The sequence below is a fragment of the Fukomys damarensis genome, unplaced genomic scaffold, assembly GCF_012274545.1.
Source record: "Fukomys damarensis isolate Sample0158 unplaced genomic scaffold, DMR_v1.0_HiC HiC_scaffold_9, whole genome shotgun sequence".
Taxonomy (NCBI): Eukaryota; Metazoa; Chordata; class Mammalia; order Rodentia; family Bathyergidae; genus Fukomys; species Fukomys damarensis.
The window spans coordinates 15,674,324-15,683,117 of record NW_022900921.1 but is presented as its reverse complement, the minus strand read 5'-3'; the positions used below and the strand labels follow the sequence as shown (position 1 = coordinate 15,683,117).

Sequence of the window (8,794 nt, the reverse complement as noted above, 5' to 3'; positions counted from 1 at the left end):
CCCCTTTCTCCACCCCCTTCTTCCTCTCCTCCTGCTCCCTCCTTACTCCTCCTCTTCCTCCTTCTTTTCTGTTTAGCCTGTCTCCAGTTTGAATGATGCTCACATCCCTGAGAGAGAATTACGTAGAAGTGAGAGCAGTTCCCTGAGGGTTTCTGAGTCCATCTCTCTAGAATGCAGATAATATGAAGTTTTACTGTTTAAGAGGAATGTAGTGGAAAGATTATTTTCCTCTGAAACAAATTTTATGTATGTGGGAGTGACATAGAATGTACTCTGCTATATATAGTTTGAAGACTTGGCTGCCTGAAGAATTCTGGAGTGGAGAATTGATCTTGACAATAAATGATAAGTATACTAAGCATTGTTCATTTATGTAAAAGTCTTAGAGCTCTACAGTGTCAGGTAAATACTTACATTTCAATAATTTGTCTTGAGAAATGCTTATCTCTTCCTCCCCTCCTAGATCTCCCTCCTCCTCTTTTCCCATTCCCAACAGTTCTAGTCACTGTAAGGGGAAATCTTTGCTCTGGACATGGTATTTTCCTTCTTTTTTTTTCTTCACTGCATATTCCTGTATCATGTTGTAGTCCTCGTAGTTCTTACATCTAGCACAAAATGGCTATTTAATCTGGAAAACTAACTGGTACTAATATTGTATTAGACCTCTTATAGTTATCTATGGTTATATAAAACCAACAAACAAACAAATGAAAAAAACCTAATTCAAAGCTAAGTGACTTAGCCGGGGATTTGGCTCAGTGGTCCCACTGCCTGCTTCGCAAAGCTAAGTGACTTAAATAAATGGTACCATTTACTTTACTAATAAATCCACAATTTGAGAAGAGATAGGTACTGCTCGCCTCTTGCTGAAGTCAGTGAAAGTGGCTTGGAGGCTGGTAGTTGCAGTCCTCAGAAATCTTGTTCATTTACTCACTCACTCTAGTTGTTGTCTGGAGCTTCAGCTTGGGCTGTGGGCAGGATGTACCTGTATCCTTCTGTGGCTGTTTAACTCCCTCACAGCATGGTAGCTGCCCTCCAAAGTCAAGCACTCAGATGAGGGTGGGAGAGGTTAAGCAAGTCAACCAGAAGCCATATTGTCTTTTATGAATCAGTCTTGAAAATGATGCAGTGGTTCTTGGTTCTTTTTTGACCTAGGCCATCAAACACAGACCTGGTCAAGGGGAAGGAAAATTGGCTCCACATGTTGTTGGAGACTAACAAGCTTTTGGAAGAGAATAAGAGGTCACAAATATTACTGTGGGTATTTTTGGAAAACACCATCTGCCATACCTCTTCTTGGTAATATATGAATTTTCAAAAGGCAACTATGAAATCTAAAGAAGTAAATGTCCATTAAAAAGAAAGAAGTAAATGTGAAAGTGGGAATTTTAGGCAGTAAAGCACTACTGCAAGGGAGATATTTAGGCAGCTCATTCAATAACTTCCAAGTGTTAGGTAGGCGAACATGTTACATGTTGCATGGACTGGTTCTGTATGGGAAACAAACTTTTCTAAGGATTAAGTAAACCAAGTTTGCCATGCAGAGCTTTACAAAGTAGAATTAATTTTTGCAAAAACATGAATCTTGATAGGAAAGGAATATTCTAGTAAATTTTGCTTAATTTATAAATGCTGGCTGAATTTGTAAAGAAACATTACCATCTAAAATATCAACATGGGCTCCTTTTAAAAAGTCTGACAGCCTAATTGTAAAATTAGTAAAGGTTTGACAGTTTGAAAGATAATGTTAAGCAATATGTCAACATGCTTAGAGAAGCATATGTCAAGGAAAAGGACAAAGACAGATCTGCAGGTAACCCAGAATTCTCTGGTAAAAGAATCCTCCTGTTGCAAACAAGAGCCAAGAATATTGTCATTGCCTCTTCTTGCTGTTTCCGAGCTAAAGTCTGTGACTGGCATTTGTTTATCAAGGTTGGGTGTTTTTCCTTGTGAAATACGTAGCCGTTGAGAAAGTTTCTCATAGCTGAGAGGAAAAGAACTATTCTCTTTTTTGTTTGTTAATTGTCACACTTTATGTTTTTATGCAAACTCTCGTCTAATTATTGCACCAAACTGGACAAGTGCATATTGGTTTTTAAGAATCACTTATTATTCTGGTTTGAGAAGAAAGAGATTATTGCTCCATACTCTTCCTCATAGACCTATTGTCAGTCATTGTCACTCCTTGTTTATGCCAATAAGTTGTGGGTTAAGGATAGGGAAATTCTACAATTAATTAAATTATTGGACTAACTCCCTTTATTGTGGAACACAGAGCCATTATGGGTAAGCTCACAACTGTGTCAGTAAGTATAGTGAGAACTTGTTATGTCAGTGCTCATGATTCAAGTTACCTCACATTTTCTTTTTTTTTTTTTTCTCATTTAGTTTATTGGTACATTCTAGGTGTACAGTGCAGTTACATTCATCATTGGGATCTTGTACCTTTGCATGACAGGTCTTGGTTCTCATTTTTTCCCCATACCCCTGCCCTCCCTTTGTGCCCTCTTCCCTTCCCTATTTACATATATTTTATTTCCTTATTTTCATTTTCTCATTTTTTTCTTTCTTTTCCCTTATTTCCTTTCCCCTGTCCTTCCTCCAGTGAGGATAGTTGACTCCTTTGTCAATGATGAGGTAGCTGAATACATCTGGCATTGTTTCTCTGTCTTCCACTCTGTTCCACTAATCTTTAGGTCTGTTTCTTTGCCAGTACCAGGCTGTTTTTATCACAGTGGGTTTGTAGTATAGTTTCAAATTAGGAATTTAGATACCACCTGCCATGTCTCTGTTGCCTAGGATGGGTTTTGCTATTCTAGGTCTCTTCCGATTCCAAATGAATTTTTGTATTATTTTTTTCTAGTTCTGTGAAATATACTGTTGGAATTTCAATCAGCATTGAATTGAATCTGTGTATCACTTTTGGTAGTATGGCCATTTTCACTATGTTGATTCCTTCTACCCAGGAGCAGGGGATGTCTTCCCATTTTTCTTATATCCTATTTGATCTCTTTTTTCAGAGAGCTGTAGTTTTCAGTGTAGAGGTCTTTTGCTTCTTTTGTTAGATTGATTCCTACATACTTCATTTTTTTTGGGTGCTATTGTGAAAGGAATTGTTTCCCTAATTTTTCTCTCAGTGAGTCTGTTATTTGTGTACAAGAAGGCTATTTATTTATTTATTTTTTTTAAGACAGGGTCACACTATGTAGTTGAGACTGACCAGGAACTCATTATGTAGCCCTGGCTGGCCTCGAACTCACAGCAATCCTCCTGCCTCATCTTCCCCAGTGCTGAGATTACAGGAGTGTGCCACTATTTCCGGCAGGCTAGTGATTTTTAGTGTTGTCCTTGTATCCCGCTCCTCTGCTGAAAGTGTCAATTAAGTCTAGAAGTCTTCCGATGGAATTTTTTGGCTCTTCAATGTAGAGTATCATATCGTCAGCAAATAATGACAGTGTAACTTCTTCCTTTCCTAGCTTTATTGCTTTGATTTCTTTCTCTTGTTTAATTGCTGTGGCTAATGTGTCCAGAACTATATTGAACAGGAGTGGAGATAGTGGGCATCTTTTTCTTGTTCCTGATTTTAACATGAAGGCTTTCAGTTTTTGACTGTTTAATATGATGTTTGCTGTTGGTTTTTCATAGCCATTATGAAGTTGAGATATAGACCATCTATTCCAATGTTCTTCAGGGTTTTTATGATAAATGGGTGTTGAGTTTTGTCATATGCTTTTTCTGCATCTATCGGGAGGATCATATGGTTTTTGTCCTTGACTCTGTTAACATAGTGTATACATTTACTGACTTAGGTTTGTTGAACCATCCTTGCATCCCTGGAATAAATCTGACTTGCTCAGGTTGTATAATCGTCTTGATGACCCTCTTTATCCTGTTTCCCAGTATTTTATTAAGGATTTTTGCATCTATGTTCATTAAGGAGATTGGCCTGTGGTTCTCTTTTTTAGTTGGGTCTTTCCCTGGTTTAGGAATCAAAGTAACACTTGCTTCCAGGAATGAATTTGGAAGTGTTGCTTTCCTTTCCATTTCATTGAAATGTTTAAAGAGTAGTGGCAGTAGTTCTTCTCTAAATATCTTGTAAAATTCAGTGGTGAATCCATCAGGACCTTGGCTTTTTTCTTCATTGGTAAACTTTTAATTACATTTTCAGTTTCACTGATTGTATTTGGGGTGTTTAGAATTTTTTTATCTTCTTCGTTTAACTTTGGTAATTCATAGATATTTAGAAATCTGTCAACAACTTCTGTGTTTTCCTCTTTATTAGAGTACAGGCTCTCAAAGTAGGAATTGGTGATCCTCTGGATTTCTGTTGGATCTGTTGTGACTTCACCTTTTTCATTCTTAGTTTCATAGATCTGAGCCTTTTCTTTCCTTTTATTGACAAGCTTGGCTAAGGTTTTATCAATTTTATTTATTCTTTCAAAAAACCAACTCTTTGATTCATTGATTTTTTTTTTTGTATCATTTTCTTAGTTTTCATCGCATTGATTTCTGCTCTAATCATTATAATTTCCTCCCGTGTTCAAGCTTTGAGTTTTTCTTGCTCTTCTTTTTCTGGGAGTCTAAGATTCATCATTAGATTGTTTATTTGAGCTCGCTCTGCTTTCCTAGTGTGCGTATTTACTGCTATGAATTTCCACGTAGAGTTACTTTCCTTGTGTCCCATAGATTCCTGTACATTGTATTGGCATTATCATTTATTTGTTAAAAACTGTCTAATTTCTTCTTTAATTTCCTTTGTGAGCCATTGATTGTTTAGGACAGTGTTGTTCAATTTCCATGTATTGGTGAAGTTCTTACAGTTTCTTATGCTGTTGATCTCCACCTTGTTTGCACTATGATCTGATAATGTACAGGGGATAATTTCAATTCCTTTGCATTTATTCAAACCTGTTCTATGAGTTAATATGTGGTCTATCTTGAAGAATGACTCATGTGCAGCCAAAACGAATGTATATTCTGATTTTGTTGGTTGGAACACTCTATACACTTCTAGTACGTCCATATGTTCAAAAGCTTGGTTGATTTCTTGTATTTTGTTGTTTATTTTTTGCCTAGATGATCTGTCTATTTGTGATATTGGGGTATTTAGATCCCCCACTACAATTGTATTAGTGCTTATTTGGTTTTTTATGTTACTTAATGTTTGTTTTATATAGTTGGGGCATTAATATTTGGTGTATATATGTTTATGATTGTCATCTCTTCCTCTTGAATTGTTCCTTTTACAAGGATGTAGTGGCCTTCTTTGTCTCTCTTAATCAGTTTTGGTTTGAAATTTACTTTCTCTGCGAATAAAAGAGCTACCTCTGCTTTTTTCTGGACTCCTGTCGCATGAAGAATTGTTTTCCATCCTTTCACTTTCAGTCTATGGGCTTCTTTTTACACTAGGTGTGTTTCTTGTATACAACATATTGTTGGCTTTTGCTTCTCAATCCATTCTGCCAGCCTGTTTCTCTTGATTGGTGAATTGAGGCCATTGACTTTGATAGTTATAACTGACACATACTGACTTGTTATTATCCTTTTGTTGACTCTTTTTACTTTTTTCCCCCTCTCCTTTTAGTTTCTTGCCTTGCCTTTTGATTTGGTCTGTTGGGCCTCATGGTGTTGTGATCTTCATTGTATTTTTCTAGGATATTGTTTAGAATTTCTTTTAGAGCTGTTTTGGTATTCATGAAGTTTCTGAGGTGTTCTTTGTCATGGAACTATCTTATTTCTCCATCCATTTTGTAAGAGAGTTTTGCAGGATACATGAGTCTAGGTTGGAGGTTGTTTTCTTTTAGGACTTGAAATACCTCACTCCAGGCTCTCCTTGACCTGAGGGTTTGTGTTGAAAAGTCTGCTGTGATTCTGGTAGGCTTTCCTTTGCATGTGATTTGTTTCTTTTCCCTAACTGCTTGTAGTATTTTGTTCTTCTGTTGGGTTTCTGGAATCTTGACTATTATATGTCTAGGTGTAGATTTTTTTTTTTTTGATCATGACAAGTGGAATCCTATGTGCCTCACTTCTCTGTATGTCAAATTCTTCCCGTCTGTTTGGGAAGTTTTCTGTCATTAATTCTGTGAATAGCTTTTTAAAATCATTTGTATTTTCTTCTGCTACTTCATGGATTCCTATCAGTCTTATATTATTCTTCTTTGCATCACCTAGGAGTTGTTTGATTGATTTCTCATGAAACTTACTGTTTTTAAGAGACCTCTCTTTCCATGGTCACTGATGCAACCCTATCTTCTATGTCTGAAATTCTATTTTCACATTCATTTGTCCTACTGCAAAAACTTTCAGTAGAGTTCTTAATCTCCTGTATATCTGTTTAAATCTGTTTCATGGATTCCATTGCTTTCCTATTGTGGGTCTTCATGGCTTCTAATATGGTCCTGAGCTCATTTATTTTTTTTTATCACTTTCTGTTCTAGAGTCTCTAATCATGATTTTCATTGTGCCCACCATCTCTGTAGTTATCTGGGAAATTCTTTGTGTTTTGAATTTTTCTAGAGCCCAATTGATCTATTTTGTTACTTCCTTTGCTATGAGTTTAGGGTGTCCTGGTGGTTTATTGTTAGACTTTTCATTTCCCGTAGAGTTTGCTATTGGTGAACGGGAAGTCTGTCTCTGTGTCTTGCTTAAGTGTTTTCTCATTTTTATTTTTGTTGTTGGGTTGTCCTTGGTGTAATTCCTGGGTTGTTACTTAAATCTTCCTGATATAGTTGTGCTTTATCTTTTGAGTCTCTAATGCCTCACAGACACTCTCATTTTCATAATATCGGAAAGGACAACTCATTAAATCAATCACAACCCTTTAGCCCAGTTGTTACAATCAGCAACACAGTAGCATCAAGCACAGCTTAGAAATTGACCATTTGTGATAGTTATTAAGTTATCACCCTTAAACCATATGAATTAAGTCAAAATCAAGGAGCAGCCCCAAACATGTTTATTGTGAATAAACTCTTCAACATAGCAACTTTACCTTTTAGGCAATGTTTTTCAAACACCTAAGGAGTTTTAAAGACTAGAATTCTAATCTGAAGTACTGGATTGACATCTTCCTCTTAAAATATTTCACATTTATAGTAGACTTTTAGGATGCTAGTGTTCGACATGATTTTGAAGTTTGTCCCCTGTAGCCGTCTTAATCTTCCAGTTCAAAAAACTGAACCCTCATCCTGGTTTCTACGTTGCTGCTCTAGAAAATTGATTCTGTTCTCATATGATTGGAACTTTTCTGACTTGCATATTTGATCTTGTCTAAATGTAAATTCTTCATTCTGAAATGACTCATACTTAATCTAATTGTTTGCTGGCATTTTAAAATGCATAACGTTACTCAAAGAGATGCTATCTGGTATATGAGCTTGTGTGTCTGTTTTACTTCACTAAACATTTTGTTTTCCAGGTGCATCCATTTTCCTACAAATTTCTCAAATTTGTCCTTCTTTATAGTTACGAAGTATTCCACTGTGTATACAGATACAACCCATTCTTTATCCAGTTATCTGCTGATGGATTTACAGGCTGCTTCCAAGATTTAGCTGCTATGAATTGTGCTGTTATAAACATTGATGCACATGCATTACTGTAATAAGATATTTTAAACTCTTAGGGCGGGATACCTAGAAGGGAGGTAGTTGAGAAATATGGAATTTCTAATTTTAGTTTTTTGTCTATGTACACATTTAACAGTTAATCATCTTATGTCTTCTTAGCACTAATAGTAACAGCTAATACTGCATGCCTCAAATCTCAAGGTCCTGTGTTTGACCTCCAGTACCAAAAAAAAATAAAAAAGGGTTATCCTAAATTGTTATCACTCCTCAAAATGAATGAGGCGCATTTGGCATTTGTCTTTTTTTATTGAGAGATACTCTAATGTTCTGTCTGCTGATATTTTTAAAAATAAGCGTACTTGACAATGGATGGGTAATGAGAGTTGGGAGGGAGTTGGAGTGTGAGGTCTTCCTGTTTTTACTTAGATGTCTTTCTCTGTTTTCCTAATGCCTAGGGTTCTGTTACAGCTTGTATCTAGATGTCCCTGCCTTTCTTCATGTAGGGGATGTGGGGATAATGGGAGCCCCGCCCTAGTTGTGAGTGGCACCCATCAGTAGACTTGTCAGCTCAGATGGAACATAAAGGGAGAGAGGGAGGGCAGGTTAGCTGCTGGTTGATACTTCCTGCTTTGCTCCTTTGCTGCCCCCTGCCTGCTCTGTCATGGATGTTTCTCCTCTGTGATGTCCCTCTACCATGGCACCCTGCCCTGGAGCCAGCTGACCATGGGCTGAAACCTCTACCAACTGTGAGTTGAAATAAACCTTTCTTCCCTTAACTTGGGAGTATTGGGTATTTTGTCTCAGCAATAAGAAGGTAACTAAGACAAATTTCTTAATCCAGCACCTTTCTGCTGCATTGTCTTTAAGGAATAAATCCCGCAGTGTTCTGTGCAGGTTGAGGAAGAGTCATCTCCTGGCTGTCGTGTAGGGATGGGATCAAGTGCCTTAACTTCCCTTTGTACAAATTGTCAACTGATCACCTACATCTGTCTTCTAGGGTACCCTGAGCCTTCACCTCCACTGGTTGTCTCTTCTCTGTTCTCTTTTTTTGCTTTCTTCACACCTCTCTCTGTACTCACTTCCTTTCCTTCTCACCCCCTTTCCTTTCCTTCCCTCCCTCCATCCTTCCTTTCCTCCTTCCTTCTTCCGCTGCCTTCCTTTTCTCTTTCTTTCCTTTGCCTTTCTTTCTTTTTTTTTTTTTTTTTTTTTTTTTTTTTTTTTTTTTT

At 37.0% G+C, this 8,794-nt stretch overlaps 1 long non-coding RNA gene across 6 annotated transcripts in view; it reads left to right on the top strand.

The window, feature by feature from the left end:
* LOC104860902 overlaps nt 1-8,794 on the top strand; it is a 41,167-nt gene that overhangs the window by 9,311 nt on the left and 23,062 nt on the right. The gene's annotated exons all lie outside the window — the stretch shown is intronic.